General features: G+C 35.3%; 1 protein-coding gene across 4 annotated transcripts in view; it reads left to right on the forward strand.

The window, feature by feature from the left end:
- The first annotated feature begins 8,232 nt into the window (after positions 1-8,232).
- ADGRG2 (adhesion G protein-coupled receptor G2) overlaps positions 8,233-19,416 on the forward strand; it is a 143,138-nt gene continuing 131,954 nt past the window's right edge. For 2 of the 4 annotated variants that reach the window (XM_074299866.1, XM_074299865.1), the window contains exon 1: positions 8,233-8,579. The gene's annotated coding sequence lies outside the window, so the exon portion shown is untranslated. The remainder of the gene's footprint in view (positions 8,580-19,416) is intronic. The other 2 variants (XM_074299864.1, XM_074299863.1) reach the window with 2 other exon arrangements.

The following is a 19,416-nucleotide window of genomic DNA, read 5'->3' on the forward strand; positions in this document are numbered from 1 at the left end:
AACACATTGTTTCTTATGTAAAGCTGGATATTGCATACTATGTGTGGAATAGAGAACTAGGTGAAGAACATACAGGAATGTATGAATTCTTTTTCTGCATTGTATTTTCATTATTTCTGTGTTTCCCCTATGACCTTGCCCAGCTATATCTGAAGCCTGAAGGCTTGATTTTCTGTTTCCTAGAAATCAAGTGATTCGGGGAAACAGAAACCTTCCATTCCAATCTCACAAGATAGCAACAACCAATTAGATGCCTCCCCCACTTTCTCAATGCTCTTTTACTTGTGATGTAATCTCTTGTATAAAAGCTATGTATCTTTACTACTTCTTTAGCCCTCCTACCACGAGCTTTCTCTTTCCCTTATCTCGTGATAGAACAGCTCATCCTCCGGAAGTTTAATAAACCTGCTTTCTATTTTGAGTGACCTCTGAGTGGTCATTTTGGGTAAGGGTCTTCTACACCCCACACAGTAGTTATTATAATTCTTCATCAATGAATAAACAAACCTCACTAGGATCCATGGATTTTGTAATGCATTTTTTTTTATCAAATTGTTTAGGTAAATTACAGAGGCTTAGCAAAATTAAATATTTGCCCAAGTACCACATTCCCCACAATTTAAATGGAAGGATCTCAATTTCTTTTAGTAAGGTGGAAGATTGAATTAGGGTTACTCAAGACCCTTGCAGCTCAAAATTTATGGTCCTAAAATTTTAAGTAGGAAGTACAAAATGGTAGGGCTCTGAAATAAGTTGGTAGTAGATTAATGGAAAAAAGACTTGAATGAAGTGGAGTATAGAGTAGAAGGACATAATATAAAGAACTCTCTTCATTCTAAAAATAATGATATAATAAAGGGAATAGAATCAAGGTTTATGAAAACATGACAGATGTGATTTGAACAAACATGGATTAGTTTACCAAATTTCAGAGATCTACAACTTGGGAACATTATCATATTGATAGAACATGGCTTGAGCAAGAAAAGCTTATGATGAAGAGAGGGAATTCTGCTTAACACATTGTTTCTCCATCCATTCCCATTTAACATCTCCATGATCTAAGAGATGTTGTTGTTATTTTGTCATATCCTTCTCATTATGACCCCCATCTGGTGTTTTCTTGGCAGAAAATACTGGAGTGATTTGCCATTTCCTTCTTTAACTCATTTTATAGATGAGGAAACTCAGGTAAACAGAGTTAAGTGACTTGCCTAGAGTAACACAGGAATTAAGTGTCAGATTTAAATTAGGTCTTTCTGACTTCAGACACTACACTGTCTCCACTGTACCACCTACATTAAAATATGGAAAGTGTTTCTTAAATGGCTTATGTCAAATTCATAAATGATAGAGCCATAAAGAGTTGAAAAAGTAAAGTAGAAGCCTTTGAAATAGATTTAAAGAAAACCTACAAAGTACATTTTGTTGTCAGAGTCTTGGGTTTGAATTGACTTTGAAGTTTTATCCAATATAACAATTCTTAAGTCCTGGGAAAGAGTCTCTTTACCTAAGACCTTTTCGGCTTATCTCATTGCCTACGTAACTTTTAAAGCCAAAAAGTACTATCAGAGCCTAAGAATAAAATAATCTACCAAATTCTATACATGGAAAGTACCCACAAAGACACACTATTCCAAAGTCTTTTTTTTTTTTATAAATGATGAAACTGAAATGTATAATGGCTGGTGTAATCATTTTAAACTGGATGACCCTTAGATACCACAAATGAACATGTCCAAAGCAGGACCCAAAATCTTTTCTCCATTTTCAGGAAAAAAGTCAACCTTCATTCCAAAGCTCCAAAGGAGCTAACCTTCATTCTCCAGATTTTGCCACATTGTCCCAGTTGACTTCTCCCTACCCCTGTCATTTTCATCTCCCTTCATGGACCTTGAAGACAGGGACTGTCTTTTTTGCTCATGTATATCCTCCTTGCTTAGCACAGTACCTGACACATAACTAAAAATTTAACAGTATTTGTTGATTGATTAGTTTAAATTGGTTTAATTTGTCTAAGGTCACATCAGAGACCAAATTTGAACCCAAATATTTTTGTTTGATTGGGGTTTTTTGTTTACTTTAGAGACAAGACTCCTTCCCCTAGGCCTAGATTGTGCCTTTCTCTACATAGGATTTTGCAATGGTTGGCAAACATATACCATGTTTCCAACTACTCATATGATGCTGATTAACTATAGTTTCTTCAAGATTATTTGGTTCTGTATTTGGCTCAGAAAACACAATAGTTTCTCCCCCACTCTGTGGGAACATTTATTTAGAGAGGGTTGCTCCCCGCCTTGCCTGTGGACAATCCAAAATTTGTTTTCATTTTTCATTAAATTCCCATTTGTAATTTTCATTCAAACATAATGATAACATGTTCAGTTGTGTTCATTCAGTATTTTTATAAGCAATAGACCTTTTTTCTATAAACAGTGATTTATTTTTGCATCTGTTATTCAATAGTTCTTATACTATTGAAATTTGCAAAGTCTTCAAAATTGTTATATATAAAATAAAATAGCCCAGAGCCACATGGCTTGATTTTTACCACATCTTTACTTCATTTGGAGGCCTTTTTTGGTTTAATTTGTGATTGCTTTGATGTGGGGAACTCTCTCCACTGATGCGAATTGGCAACTCTTCTATAACTGAGTCTTAAAGATTTGCCCAGGGCATTTAGTGGTCAAATGATTTCTCCAAGGATCAAGTAGCTATTAAAGGTCGGAATAAAGACTTGAACCCAAATCTTCTTGACAATCAAGGCCTGCCTTCTATTCACTATGACTGACTTGCTTTATTTTCAGAAACACTGCTAAATTTCTGACCTAACCCCATCAAAATTGTAAAGTTGCAAGAGACCCTAAAGATCATTTGTTGTTGAGTTGTTTCATTTTCCACAATCCAATTTGAGATTTTCTTTTTTTTAATTTTTTTATTAATTTTATAATAATTTTTTGACACTACATATGCATGGATAATTTTTTTACAACATTATCCCTTGTACTCACTTCTTTTCCAAATTTTCCCCTCCCTCCCTCTACCTCCTCCCCTAGATGACAGGCAATCCCATACATGTTAAATGTATTACAGTATATTCTAGATACAATATATGTATGTAAAACCGAATTTCTTGTTGAACTGTAAGAATTGGATCCAGAAAATAAAAGTAGAAAGACAAGAGTGCAAACAGCTTACACTCAATTCCCAGTGTTCCTTCTCTGGGTGTAGCTGATTCTGTAAATTTGGGATTTTCTTGACAGCTTGTAATTTCCCTCTCCAGCCCATGTTATAGATGAGGAAACTGAGGCAAATAAGGTTAAGTGTCCTACCCAGGGTCACACAATTGGAAAGTATCTGAGGCCAGATTTGATCTCCTGAAGATGAGTCTTATTGACTCCAATCCAGGTTTACTATTCAGTTTGCCACCTAGCTGCCCTATTTAGGTAAATCCCTTCATTTTAAACATAAGAGAAAAAAAATCAGAAAGATAACATTTTTGCTTGAGGTCACACAGTTAGTTAGTAAAAGAGACAAAATGAAAAGTAAAGCTCCTTGGCTCTTAGTCCAGTATGCTCTATGACATATTTCTGCATGTTTTCTTCTTAATTTCTCTCACCTAGTAAGATGCTGCCATTCTCTTCTCTTTCTAGCAAGTAAGAATGCAGTGTATTTTTAGAATTCATGGTGCAAAACTGATTTACTGAGTGGATTCTTTCTATTTGTTTTACTTTACTTTGTTTTAAAGATTTTTCTGAGCCTGCTATAATTAATCTATCTTTTCATTCCCATTTTTATAACTGTCCACATTAAGGACATCTGTAAGAAACAGAAACATATGGAGATAAGGACATTGTTGTTTTTTTATGGACCAAAGGGGATAACATCAGTAAAGCACTTTGCAAATTTCCAAGTGTTATATATAAACATTAATTATTGTTTTTGTTGTTATTGTTTAGACCCTGGCTCAAGGTAGTAAGCTTTTGTTGCTTTCTCAGACACTAGGGAATAAGAAAGGGTTTTACCATTTTAGAACTGAACAGCCAATGAGGACCTCACAGATGGATGCTTAATTAATAATAATTATACAATATTAAAATAAGAGCTAGCATTTCTATTATGTACCAGGGATTATGCTAAGTGCTTTGCAAAAAAATTATTTCATTTAATCCTTACAACAACTTTGGGAATAGATGCTATTATTATCCACATTTTACAGTAGAGGAAATTGAGGCAAACAGCAGTTACCTGACTTGCCCAAAATCCCATAGCTAGTGAGTGTCTGGAATTGCATTTGAATTCAGGTCTTCTGACTCTAGGTTCATAATTTATTATTTTATTATGTTATTTCAGCCATTAATTGTTCTCTAGACCTACTTTCAAGCATTAGGGAGTTCCTTTGAAGCAAATGTTAGTCTCTTTGGAGGTTAGAAGAAGCATGTCAAAATGTGGTGAAGAAAGGAACATAGAAACTAGTCCTGGTTCAAAGTGCTTAAGAGCATGTGAGCATATGCCCCAATGAGAAGATTGAATCAGTCACTCCCCTATACAGAGAGCTGACAATGGGAAACTGGAAGGAATGGGGAGAATAATGAGTGTAAAGGGAGGATTCAGTGAATGTGTTCAGGAGAAAGAGAATCAGTGATGATGGATGAGTGAGTTGGACAAGCTGAACTTTTTTTTTAATCTAGTTTCTTTTTTAATCCTTTACTACAAGGGATACTTTTCTGGATGTGGATGGATATACTTGGAAATACTTATTTTCTAGAGTCAATTTGTTGAAAATATTGGAGAGGGAGGAGAATACAGATTATACCTATGATGTCATCAGTATAGAGAACTTCCTGGGAGGAAATTGCTCTACCAATAACTTGGGCATTTTGGAGAATTGCCTGGAAGCATCAACTGACTAAGTCCAGGGTCACTCCATTGTTAATATCTCAGAGGTAGAGTGTAGTGCTAGATCGTATGGACTCTGGTTCTCTAACCTATAAGCCATGATGCCAATAAGTATAATAAAAAAGAAAGAGAAAAAGTGAATAAGTAACAAGCTGAAGCCTATCTGAGACAAATGCAAAATTGATGAACTTCATGCATCTATTTAACCCTAATTGCAGAGAGAGACTACATATGGCCCATGCATATATACAACCTAGAAACAAGTCTATTGAATCAATCTGATTTTATACTACTAATAAATCAGCTGTTTTCCCAGCGAAGTCTAAGCATTCCAGGAGGTTCATTAACTTGAATGGGGAAAATTACATATATGATTGATTTCTTTTATAATCCCATAAATTTTATTTTATGCATGTAGAAAAATTATTCTATGAAGGGGTTCATAGGATCACCAGTGAAGGGGATCACCAGGATGCCAAAAAGTACACAAAATAAGTTAAGAACCTCTGTCCAAGTCCGTTTTGGGAAAAGATAGTAAAGGGATAGGGCAGGATGGCCGTAGGTCAGAAAAATTTCCTAATGATGGATAACAGTTTCCTAAAAATCTCAGGTAAAATCAGTTTGTGGTAACTGATCACTCTGGACCTGTGGATTAATTGCAAAGTTGAATTACCAGCACATGTTCTATTCAGATTAGATTTATCTGGGATATTCATACATATATATATATGTAATAAAATAATATAATATATATAATAATATATATAATATATATATAATATAATATAATATATATGTCAATATATATCTTTCAGATTTCAATGGGTATTTGTGTTTGCTTGATGTCACTAAATATATGCATTATTTATGTATGTATTATGTACATAATGTATGTGTGTCTGTGTGTGTATTGTCCATTTGAATTCTGAAGGGGGCTATTCCATAATTTAATCTAAGCCTTACTCCTGGCAAAGCAGGTACTGAGTTAGAAAAGAGCAATTTTAGCTCCAGGTTACTACCTTTTCAGTGGTCTTAAAACCAGTGGTTAGGCTTTAATTGTTGAAAATTGTTGTAATTGAGTCATTTTTCAGGTGTGTCCTCCTCAACTGTGACCTCTTTTGGAGGTTTCTTAATAGAACAGAATCAATGAAGTAAAGCAGCATTGTATAGTAGATGGAATGTTGAACTTAGCATCTGTGCAATACTAAACAGGTTAAATAACCTTTCATGCTCAGTTTCCTGGCCTTTACAATAATTGCACTTATCTTTTGTGAGATTCAATCTATCTATCTATCTATCTATCTATCTATCTACCTATCTATCTAAAGGGATATTATATATATATATATACATGTGTGTGCATGCATATATATAATTGCGTGTGTATTGCATATGTCTATATGTGTTGTTATTGTTTAGTCATGATACCATTTAGTCTTGATACCATTTAAGGTTTTCTTGGCAAAGATACTGAAGAAGTTTGCCAATTCCTTCTTAACTCATTTTACAGATGAAGAAACTGAGGCAAACAGGGCTAAATGACTTGCCCAAGCTCACAAAGCTATTAAGTAATGGAGGCTGGATTTTATTTGAGATTATCTTGTCTTCAGGATTGGTGCTCTATCCACTACACCATCTAGATGAATATTCGTGTATGTGTATGTATGTGGAGAGAGGAGAAATAGAGACAGAGAGGGAAGGTGTCTCTAAAAGAGAAATAAGAGAAAGAGATGGAGAGAAACAGAGACAATCAGAGAAACAGAGAGAGACAGCAACAGAAAGAGACAGAGAGAGAGAGAGCAGCAAAAAGAGAGACAGAGAGGCAAAAAAAGTCAAATACCATGAACTATTGATACTAATTTTTAATTTATTTTCAAGAACAATGGAAAATCTCCATGCTTTTCCCCATAGCTCAAACAACTTAGAATCAATAATTCCTAAATAAATCAATAATTGCTAACCTGAACAATTTTTTAATGTCTTACCTTTGACCATTGGTTTTTAACCTCATTTAAGTTGGACAAGTTAGAGAAAAGTTTGTAAAGTTCATGGAGTACAATGCAATGATGCTGTGCTATGCCTCTAAGATTTTTGCCTGTAGTGAATAGAGACCATCTACTAACTATATTCACAAGTATCCATGAGTTAGGAAGGAAGGGGATTTGAAAGTGTGAAAAGGGAATTGGAGAAGGCAAAGAGAATGCTCAATTTAGATTTTTTTTTTTTCATGAAAGCAGGAAGTTGGAGTGGAGGGAAATTGAGAAGGGGGAAGAGGGAATGTAAGAAGTTGGATAACTTAGCAAAAGGATTTCAAAGATTCTGGTACTGTTTTTCCTTTGTTTTCATGGTTCCCTTTCTTCTACTCTAATTCCTACTTCCTCTCTCTTTCTCCCTCTTTCCTCTCCAATACTGTCATTTTAAGAATAGTTGAGAATATATATCTTACCATGTTTCATATGTATTGCATTACTTGCCATCTAGGGCAGGAGTAGAGAAGGGGGGAGAGGAAACTGGAACACAAGGTTTTGCAAGCGTTAATATTGAAAAATTATCCATGCATATGTTTTGAAAATAAAAAGCTTTAATAAAAATTATTTACATAAAAATTTTCTGGAAAAAAAAAAGAGTAGTTAAGAAATCAAAGAGAAAAGCAGCTGTTTGAAGAGATCTGGGAATTCTGCTGCGACTTTGGGCATATCTGCCTCCTCAGTTTCCTCACACGTTGTTGTTTGTCCGTTCTCGAAGAAGACCATGACATCACGGAGATGATGCCATGACATGCAAGTTAATTGGATTTGAATAAGGAAGAGCTGTGCAAGATCACCTGCTTCACTTTCCCCTCCAAAGTCATCGGGGTCCAGTGGCAATAAAATGGATATGCCGTAAAACCATACCTTATCCGCCTCATTGGTTTATTCGAGAGGCAAATGGGGTTATATAACAAGTCTGTGTACACGAAATCGATGAGTAAAATGGGCTCTACAAATTATTGTTTTAATTTACTACAACACAGGTTTCGTGTCTTGAGTTAAGTCTCCGGGCAGAACCGGAGTCCGAGGATCTGCAAAATAGACTCTTGTACTCTTTAGGAGAGCTCAGATCCCTAGAAAAAAAGAATCCTCTTCTATTGAGTTCTTGAACTGTTGGAGCAGGTATTTGGGTGCGAGGAAGGCTTTAGTGGATAAAGTGAATCAGTCTGGGTCCCGAGGACAACCAGAAGGAGCAAGTGAGCCTCTGGGGGATTGTGAAGTCAGGCCATCGAAAAATAATGCTGCAAAGGGAGCACCCCAGATGTTCCACAGCAGTCCCAACAGCCGCAGCTGATGCAGTAGTAATACTGTTTGCCTCTTGAATCTCAGCTTCCGCCCGGGTCTGCCTTCCTTACTCACATCCCTCCGTTTCTCCTCCTCCCCTCCCTTTCGCCTTTGCCTGCGTTCCACCTCTATAGCCACCCCTCTTACCCCACTCCCTGCTCAGTGCAGCCTCTATTACCACCGCCCGCAGCTACTGCTGGCGGGACAAGCCACGCCGCTCTCTACAGCTGGTTTAAGGGAATCGGAGGTCCAGCGGGGAGGCTGCGAGAAGAGGCAAAAGGAGGAAGCGAAGGAGCAGAAGCGGGCAGGCGGGCAGGCCAGTTTCCCGATCCGCCTTGGGAGGCTGGCAGCAAAGAAGTACAGGTAAAGACAAAGACATGGGTACAAAAGTGAGACTGGTGGGATGGGTGTGTTAACATGAAGTGGAAAAGAAAGAATAGAGACTATTTTGGGTAGAAATAAATTGTGATGTGGAGAGATAGAAAAAAGACAGAAGGCAGAATGACAGATGAAAGATGATAGATATCGATAAGTAAACGGAGAAAAGTAATTAGGTAAATATGGATGAATGAATGGGTGTATGGGTGGATGGATGGACGGATAGACTAGACACATAGATAGATAGATAGATAGATAGATAGATAGATAGATAGATAGATACATAGATACATAGATACATAGATACATAGATGAGGTGCGTGGGTGGACATAGATACATAGATACATAGATACATAGATGAGGTGGGTGGGTGGGTGGATAGATGATAACTATACACAGAGTCTGGGCAATAGGAACCGGTGCGGGGAGATGGAGCCAAGTGAAACGACCGCCTTGTTTTCTTGGGAGAGGCATTTGAAGTGCTCTCTGGGCTGAGGATAGTTCTGGTGACTCCTTCGTGTTCCTGGTCTCCTCCCCTTCCAGATAATGAGAGCCATGATCAGTGAGAGGAGAATCACGGAGGTGCTCTTGGACTTCTGAAAACACTCTAGCGGAGCCCCGGGGCACACACCCTGATGAATCGTGGAAAGTTAGAGTCCAGGGGTTTTCCTGGCTGAGATTTCCTTGTGATTTCTGGAAGAAACAGCCTTAAATTGTGTTAGCTTTAGCTAAAAGATAGAAAGAGGATTTTTGGAAACTTTAGGTTAAAACATATGTACTTTAAAAAAAAAAAAACTACTTTGGAAAAAAAGGAATTGTTTGCAGGAACTTTTGATTCACATTTTGTGTACTCTTGCAAATAGCAAGATTAGGATGCAACCTCTAGATGTAAGCTTGAGCTCAGTTTATGGGGACTCTTGTCTCAAGCACATAACTTACCGTAGCGGTAATGTGAATGGCATTAAAATTCTGTTTCTGCTCCCGTTGTGTTTTCCTTTTAAAATGATGGACAAAAGGCTCCTAGCAGAATGGGAATAGCAGGTGGAAGCATCTATTCTCCACAATGATATATGACAGCTTGAAGAGCACAAATCTGTATAGGCAGAATGGAAAAGGTCAAGAATTTGAGGTCTGGGGAGTTAACTGATTGTGCATCTAACTTGAATTTCTTGCATCTGAGAAAAGAATAACTGTTGAGTTTTTTGGAACAAACTACATCGAAAATGTTAGTGAGAAAAACCTTCGATTTGTAATGGAATGTGGATGAGAGTCGTGGCAACGAGGTTTTTAAAAGCTAAAAATAAATTAAATCAATTCTAGCAATTGACTTCCTTTACTCATGATAAATGATCTAATTTTTCTTAATGGCTACTACATTGCTTGGTAATAATCATAGGCAATAAAGGAGGACATTACGTTTGTTTACTGAAGTAAAGACATGAATTGAGAATAGATAGCATATTTGTTTCTATTAAGTTCTCTTTGTAAATATGAGTTTTTAAATGATTATTTTTTGTTTTAATGTACTATCACTTTTGTAGGGAGACTCAATAATGTGTTTTATTTGCAATGTAATTATTTCAGAAGTAAAGAGTTAAAATTAATATGGAAATCATTTCTAAATAGGTAAAGTAGGATTTCCTGACATTTTGTTATGGAAAGATCATCACCTTAAAATCTTCAAGATTTTACTGAAAGTTTTGTAACTACTGTTATGGGCTTTCTGGAGCTAGCTTGTATAGTAGAATCTGGGATGGTCCAAACCCTGGGTTTATGACTTTGGGCAAGTCAAGTGAAATCAACTAGCATTTATTAAACATTTTAATTATGTGCTTGACAAAAATAAAGACAATCTTCTCCTTCCCTCCCCAACTTAAAAGAGCTTACATTTTAATGGGGAAAGATAAAAGGAAGATGAAAATAAAAGAGAAAAAGAAAGAGAAGGCATACAGAAAAATTTATGGTAGAAAGAGTCCTCAGAATTAAGAATATAGCCCAGAGAGGAATGAAGACATGAATGGGCCGGCCTCTTTCCTTAAAATGGAAGTTCTGGGAGAAATGAGGATAGTGGAAGAGGATATGGGGGAAGATTGTGTGTCCAGGGTAAGAAGTCCAGGAAGAGTGAACTTCCAGAGTGAGGAAGCTTCTGAGGCATGGTAGAGAAAAAGACAGAATAAAAAGTGTAACCTGGAGAGGAATGAAAACCACTTAATCTCTGCACCTCTGTTTCTTTGATTCTAAAATGGTATTAAGAATACCTGCCCTACTTACCTGACAGGATGGTGATGATAATCAAATGATGATATTAATGGACACTATAAAATGACATATAAATTTCAGGTCTTATTATTTATTGAGTGAATTACAAATTGAACTGCTGAAACATTCAGCTCATATTTTATGTGATTTTACTATGCTTTTTATGCACAGAAAGTAAAGTCTTTAAAAAAAGAGAGAAATCCCACAGTGCTTGAGGAATATTGTCTTACATGCCCTGTGGGTGATGCCAAAGCTGATCAGGTTCCTTTTGACTTTCACCATCACATTATTGCAAGTGACATTAATCAGAAATAGACAATAGAACAATGAGATCACCCAGAGCATTTTAACTCTAAAATAATTTCACAATCAACAAAATAAATATTTTAGAATGTGTGGTTTTTTTTCCATAAAACAATTTTTAAAGAAATTTTAGAAAAAATAACCAATCATTTGAATTTTAATAATTGGGATCTCTGGTTATTTTGGTGTCATCAGGAGGTGAGTCTGGGAAAATGGATTTCACAGGATAAATTGGCAAAGAGGGTCTGTCTTTACTACTCTTTTTTTCCCCTAGCATTGTTATAAGCCTTTTGAAATTTTAAATTTAGTCAACTGCATGTTAAAAAAGATTTCCATGTGCAATGCTCATGTATTCTGATGACTTCTAATATTACAGTGAATAAGTACATTGAATATTTTCACTGATTCTTTCACTGTGCAAATGAAATTTGCAAGTATATATATTTTTCCATGCTGTTTTCCAAGACATACCAGTTCCTCTTTAAAATTGGATTCAAGCAGAGGACACAAGTCTTTACATTAAAATGAATATTTTGAAAGTGATGAGAAATAGATAGAATACTAGGAGTCAGCCTTCTATAAAAAAGGTATTTGAGGAGTCTCATAAATATGTTTTTAAATATTTCATTTTCTACTTTCCTACTTAAGACCATCTCAGTGTCTATTTTATCTAGAGTGTAACTATTCCATTTGGAGGTCTCAGAGTAAATTACACTTTTTTGATGATGCCAATAAGTCAAACATTTATTAATTATACATCAGACACTGTTCTAAGTGCTGAGGATACAAAGAAAGGCAAAAAAGAAAAGAAAAAAGAAAGAAAGAAAAAAGAAAAAGGTAGTTCCCACTCTAAAGGAGCTCACAATTGGGAGACAGGGGAAAATGATGAAAACTACATGAAAACAATTATATATAAAAAAGCTATAAATAGAATAAATTGGGAGGTATCAGTAGAGGAAAGGCAGCAGCATTAAGAGGGGTTATGTAGCATTAAGACAGTAGCATTAAGTAGTTAAGGCAGTCAGGAAATAGCATTAAGAGGGCAAAGGCTCTCATAGATGAGGAGCTTTTAGCTGGGGATTGAAAGATAGTCAAGAGAGGCAGGAAACAGATGTGAGGAAGAGAGAGTATTCCAGACATGGAGAACAGCCAATGGAAATGTTCAGAGTTTGGAGAGAGGCTGTTTTGTGCATGGAACAAAAGAAAACCAGTGTCATTGAAGTGTAGAATATGTGGAGGAGATATAAGACAGGAAGAAGTAATATTATAAGGAATAAATTTAAATAATATAAGGAAATTATTTATATATATATATATATATATATATTATATATATATAATAATATATATATAAAGTATAACGGTATAAAAAGACTATAAAAGTAGCCAGGGGACAGGTTATGAAAGGTTTTGAATGTCAGAAAGATGTTTTTATTTGATTTGATACTGAAAGTGATGAGAAGGCACTGGAATCTATTGAATAGGGAAGAGCTATGTCAGATATATACTATATATACTATATTTGGCAGACAAATTTGCAGATAAGTGAGGCTAGAATGGAAAGGGGAAAGATTTAAAGTAACTCATATTTGTTAAGTCATAATACTACTCTTGCAGTCTCATTATAAGATAATTGTCAAACAATGTGTCTGCAGCATCATTTTATTGATGATATTGTTTTATAAAGAGATCCTTTTGGTATCTCATTAACCATATTGTTAGATTAGGTCTAAGAGATACATTTCGTAGCAGATTCTGCTTTATAGCAAATGGTAATAATTTTGGAAAAAGCAATATGAAAGTATTGTGGTTGACAAGTTGGGAAAAAAAAAGATTTAATTTACTCTTGTACCCTAAAATCAACTTCTAAAAAAATTGTAGCATTAAAAAATTGTAACAATAATAATTGCTAGTATATGTCTAATTTTTCAAAGTTTTCAAAAGAAATTGATGTCCCTAGCTTTCTCAGCTGATACTCTGATATGATTTAGGGGTACCCTCATGTCTTCTGGATGTTACTTATTTTTTCATTAACCAATCATTACATTGGATTATAGAACTGTCTATATAGAAATTTACTCTATCCAACACTGATTGGGAATTTAAGTTTATAACTTACAGTCTTAGAGAATTTGTTGGAGCACTGACCACTAAAAGACTCCCATAATCTTATGTTATTACAAGTTAGATCCAGAACCTGGATCTCCTAATTATGAAAATGGACTTCAATGCACTAAGACCACACGACCTCTCTAGATAGAAAGTCTTCCTAAAAAGTATCACCAAGACCATATATTGTCCAAATATAATCCTCAAGAACAAAATTAAGTAAGTTTTAATATATCATTTTAAATATATTTTGATCTCTATTGTTCTATTTTCTTCTCTGCACTTCAGCTCTTCTTCTGGAAGATAATAAGAATCAGCAAATTAAACCATTTGAGTAGGCAGAGAAGAATACTAGATACCTGCTTAAATTCACTTTTTGAGATCTTATTCATAATTTTTGAATCCCCTATTTTAAGTTGATATTAGACTTCCCCCCCCCTTGAGGCTGGGGTTAAGTGACTTGCCCAGGGTCACACAGCTAGGAAGGTGTTAAGTGTCTGAGACCAAATTTGAACTCGGGTCCTCCTGAATTTAGGGCTAGTGCTCTATCCACTGTGCCACCTAGCTGCCCCCGATATTAGACTTTTAAAAAATTATTTTTCATAAAATTTTATGTTCAAAGCAATAGAAATCTACAACTTGTCTCTTCCTTTCTAATCAACCTTGCACATAGCTGCCAAAATCACCCACATAATATACTTGAAATGTTCCTATTACCTTTGAGAATAAAGTTATCATTCAAAGCCCATTACAATTTGCCTCTAATCAAAGTATCCAGCCTTTTGCCTTCAAATACTTTCAAGTTTAGTTAGTTCTTACAGTATATATAAATGAATGTATGTGCATGTATTTGCTTTCATATACATTATACATCTCTTCCCATCTTTGAACTAGTTATCTTTTGTGCCTGAAATTGCCTTTTTTTTCCCCTCTGCCTCTCATAGTCTTTTTTTTTTTAAGAGCTCATCCTTCAGAATTTTTTTTTCCCAACTGATAGGGCCTTCCTCTTGTTCTGTCCCTTCCCAATTACTTGGTATGTATTTGGATATCTCCCATGATATAAAGCAAATTCTATGAAGGCAGAGACAGTTTTATTTCAGTTTTGTATCCTTCGGTGTGCTTAGTGCAGTGCCTTTCATATAGTAGTTACTTAATATTAACAGCTTGAATACTGACATAAGCTAATAAAATACTAAGAATGTATTATCCACTTAATGGAAATTCTTAAATACCTTAGAATCACATTATTAAGCAGGAATAAAACTTCTCTATAAAGACAATTTTTTTTTTTACATTGTTATACTCACCAACAAGAGTTAACCAGTCATTTTAACATCTGACAGAAGTTAAAATTAGTTGGTTCACTATCAACTAGACATCGTTAAGTTGTGAAGTGTGCCTAAATACAAGAATGTTTTTGAAATATAGATTGTAATGTTACTAAGGGAAGAAAAGAATAAGCCAATAAAAAAAGGAAAAAACAAATATGTCTGAGATGACAGTTACTGAAAAGTGTGACTACTTGAGGATTCCTGAAAAGTGTGCTTCATCTTTATGAAGGCAAATGTAAGAATGGAAATATTCAACTAAACATTTTCTGTAGTAATTTAATTTCCATTCAACAATTTCAGTAATTTTTAAAGTATTTTTGCATATCTAGGTAAGAAAATTCATCTAAAATATTTTTGAAACATATGAAAGTCTAATAGAATTGAAACTGATTCCATGGCTCCAGAATACATAAACAAGGAGTAAAAGTTATAAAGAACCAAATTTTGGGATTAAGGAAGAACTTCCTCCAAGTGAGAACAATCCAAAAAAGAAATACATTGTAATATATTCCTAAAAGTGCTCCCATGGAAGGTAAAAGGCTATTTGCTGGGGAAGTGGTGGAGTTGGTTATTCCTATTTGAAGTGTTGGGAGAACATTGAAGTACCTTCCAATTCTGAAATTAAAAAATTCTATGATTCTTAAAAACACAACTGAGTATTATGGTTATGTCAGTTTATTACCACATATTGTAAACTCTATTGTGAGAGGGACAAGATCTTAAGAAAACTTTTAGTTTGCCTAAACTTAACCCAGCTCTATACATATCAAACAATTAAACTTTTGTGTAATTAAATACAATTATGAATTATTTAAAAATTACATGAGTGCTAATATAAAAGCATAATATCTATGGATATATTTGGCTAATAATAATAAAGCTGTGAGAAAATATTACCTGACAGAAAATTTTAAAGTTCCATTCTATATATCATAGAGAACATAATACACAATGATCCAAATAGCTTAAATGAAAAGCTTTAGGAGGAAAATATATGAAAATATAAGACAAGTCTGTTTAGACTTAATAGGGAGTAATACAAAAACATTAAAACAAGAAAGATAGAAATAATTAAAAAGCTATTCCATTTCTTGGACTTTTTCTTTTCAATTTGTAGTTTTCCACTGGAGGGGAAGAACCTCTAAATTCACAAACGATTCCAATTTCCAGGGATTAAAAAAAAAAAAAAGTTTGCTTTTGGAACTCTAATGAGAATGGTGAAAATTCGTATTGTTTTTTCTTTTGAGAAATTAAGCTATTCCCCTATACAGCTCCAGGTTTTTCCTGAAGAGAGAAAAGTGGGAAAACAAAGGCCTCTACCTGAGAAAGAATTTAAAAAAACCTATGTTATGGGCCCTTGTCCCAAAGAGCATCTAACAGCCCTTAACAGCACCTCATGGGTCCCATATAGGGAGGGACCCCTCACTTTCCTTCTTTCCTACCTCAAAGAGTGGTAATCTTGAACCCGAGGGAGAAAGAGTCTTTTTAGAAGCATTTATCAAAATCAATAATAGAGGAGGGTAGTGACAAATGGAAAAGGGTGGGATTTGAGGGGGTAAGGGAAAGAAAACAAAAGTCAATGGGAAGGAGAAAGACGGATGGAGAAGACTAGTCTGAAATATCCATTCACCAAGAAAAGACAATGCAACAGGAGAATCTGTCAAAGCTGGTAACCAACTCCATAAGCTAGGTTCCTGCCCACATTGTTGCACACATGGTTGCCTCAGTCTCCTGGATTACAGACCCCTGAGTGTCTGGCTGTTTAGCTTCACTTCCTCCCCCTCCCCCCCCTCCCCATGGCTGAAAGAAGGGAAAGAACACAGTTTAGAGGAAAGGGTGAATGAAGGAGGGGAATGTGCAACCCAGCAACGGGAGAATCCCTATCCTTGGAACTTCTGCTGTATAATGTAAGTCTAGCTGAACTAAACAGATTTCATTCCTTCTCTCTTTTTGCTGTTTTAGTCTATTATTTCCCAGTCTCTTATTTGTTTTGATGTGGTTGGGGTAGCAATACCTGCTTAAAAAGGAACATGTGACAAATTCACAATGGTCATTCTCTTTGGCAAGATGTAGATTTAGTTGGGGGAACAGATTATAGACAAAATTAAAAGGGAAAATAGACACCAAGAGTGCAAATAAATAGGAAATAAAGTAGATAGCAAGGAAAAAGACAGGTTCCCAAGAGGAACTTACAAATAACCAGGAGAAAGGAAATACTCCTTAGAGGTGAGAGTAAACCATTGACAGATTAGACTGATCAGAGTCAGCTAGAGTATAGAGAATAGCCCTGTTAAATGGAAGACAATGTGAGGGAGAGAGAGAGTACTTACAGAGGACTCAGTCTGGAAGAGAACTTAGATCTTCATCATGAGCAGAGATTTTATAAAGGAAATAAACCCTTGGAGATTTTTCAGGGTGACCAGAGAAGGAAATCAAGAGAGAGGGGGGACCAGATGGAATGTATCTGCATAAAGATATACTAATCAATAGCTCAAAAGGTTGTTTAAAGATACTGAGCTTCAGGGATGGATAATAAAACGTTGATTAAACAGTCCTTTCCAGATAGTCTGGAAGTTATTTGACAATAGCTTCTTCCTGACAAGAGAAAAGAATGTTACATCACTTTTTTTTAACTATAATTGTATTTATCTTCTGATTTTCCCAGCTTCCTTCAAGTCTCAGCCTCAGCCTCATGCAAGAGGACTTTTTTTCTTGTTTTCCCTCAGTGTCAGAGCTTTATTATATATGACTTGTACACAGGTCTGACCATATCAGCCCTTATACAGTAAACTGCAGTGGTTCTCTATTCCCTCTAAAATTAAATTTTAAAATCCTTAAAAGTCCTTTATAACTTGACTTCTTTCTACTTTTCCACTTTTCTTCCTTCCAATAACACTGGTTTCTTTTCTGTTCTTCAAAAATGAAACTCTATACTACCTTTAGGCATTTTCCCTGGCTATTCCTCATTTCTGTCTACCTCTTCCTTGCCCTCCTTAAAGTCCCAGCTATAATGCAAACCTTGGTAAGCAACTTTCCCCAGTACTTTTTCATATTGTCTATCCTTTGAGACTTTCTCCAATTTATTCTGTGAATATTGTCTTGGCAGAATATTATCTTCATATTGTCTTCCCTATTTGACTGTAAGTTTTTTGAGAGGAAATGTTTTATTTTTTTATGTTTTTTTTTTTTTTTGTTTTTTGTTTTTTCTTTCTATTCCTAGCACAGTATCTGGCACATATTTGAAGCCTAGTAAGTACTTATTGACTGACAAGTTGACCATTCTTCAATTTCCCAGATTCATAACCATGGTATTGCCATCAACTTTTCCCTCTCTCAATCAAATATCCAATAAATTTCTTAATTTTACACTTATTACCTCTATAGCACCTCTAGCATCTGCCCCCTTCTTTCTATTCTCACTGCTTCTCCATTCCTTACCACAGGTCCTGATCACCTCTTATTTTGGTAATAAATGGTAACATTAATTAGTCTCCCTGACTCTGGTTTTTCCCTAATTCAGCCTATCCTTCATACTGATGCCAAAGTATTTTCCTTAACTATAAATATTAACATATTATTCATTGAATCTAGTGGCTCTCTATAACTTTTAGGACAAAATAAAACCACCCATCTCTAGCTTGTAAAGACCTTCACTGATCTGCAACTATCTTTCTAGTCTCACTGTCCATAACTCCCTTTTCTGCATCGTGTGATAAATTGGACTTCTCTTGATTACTTACATACACTACTCTGCCTCCCATCTCTGCTTTTGCACTAGTCTCCTATGCATGGAATATGCTCCATTTTCACTTCTACTTCACACAATCCTTCTCTTCCTTTGAGACTCAGCTCAACCATCACCTTCTACATGGAGCCTTTCTGAGCTCAATGGCTAGTGGCCTCACTCTTTGACTTCCTTGCATTTTATTTCTTTGTATTTCTTTCAATTTATCCTATCTGTATTTATTCTATAGATGCTTTTATTTGTATTTGTCTCCCCCATATTATTTGCAGGAAATGGGATTACTAAAATTTTCTTGAAATGAAATAAATTTCAATGACTCTCCTCTACATAGTTTTTATTAAAAAAAATTAGGATAATACAAAGCTTTGACTTTTTATACACCTATTTCTGAAATACTAATATGTTTATCATTTCATTCATTCTCTTAACAATGGTATAATGTAACAGGCAAAGGCAGAGTGCATATAGAGCACTGGAAGTCTGAGTCTGGGAAGTCAGGAAGTCTGAGTTCATTTGTGGCTTCAGATAAACTAGCTGTGTGATTCCTGAGACAAGTAGTACAAAAGCAAAGAGATGGAAGGTGGAGTGGTGTGTTTATAAGTAATTAAGAGAAGTCCAATTTATCACAGAATGCAGAAAAGGGAGTTATGGACAGTGAGACTAAAAAGATAAAGATAGTTGCAGGTAGATGAAGTGAAGGTCTTTACAAGCTAAACTGGGGAGTTTTATTTTATCCTAAAAGTTACAGGGAGCCACTAGATTCAATGAAGTAGGGGAGTGATAATGTCTCTTTGCCTCAGTCTCCCCAATTGTAAAATATGGGAAGGGGAATGATCAAATCCACTATAAAATTATATTCCACCTCTCCAAAGAGGTGATTTGGAATATGGCAGGGATGGTACTGGGTTTCAGTTCAGGAAAACTTGGATTTAAATCCGGCCTCTGACACTTACTATCCATGTATTCTTAGACAAGTCTTTTAATGTCAATGTATTTTATACAACTCTCCATGAATTTCTCATTGACTAAAAGTTGGAAAATTTGGGAATTTGTGATGGTAGGATGATTTTTCTA

Source organism: Sminthopsis crassicaudata, chromosome 3, assembly GCF_048593235.1.
Source record: "Sminthopsis crassicaudata isolate SCR6 chromosome 3, ASM4859323v1, whole genome shotgun sequence".
NCBI lineage: Eukaryota > Metazoa > Chordata > Mammalia > Dasyuromorphia > Dasyuridae > Sminthopsis > Sminthopsis crassicaudata.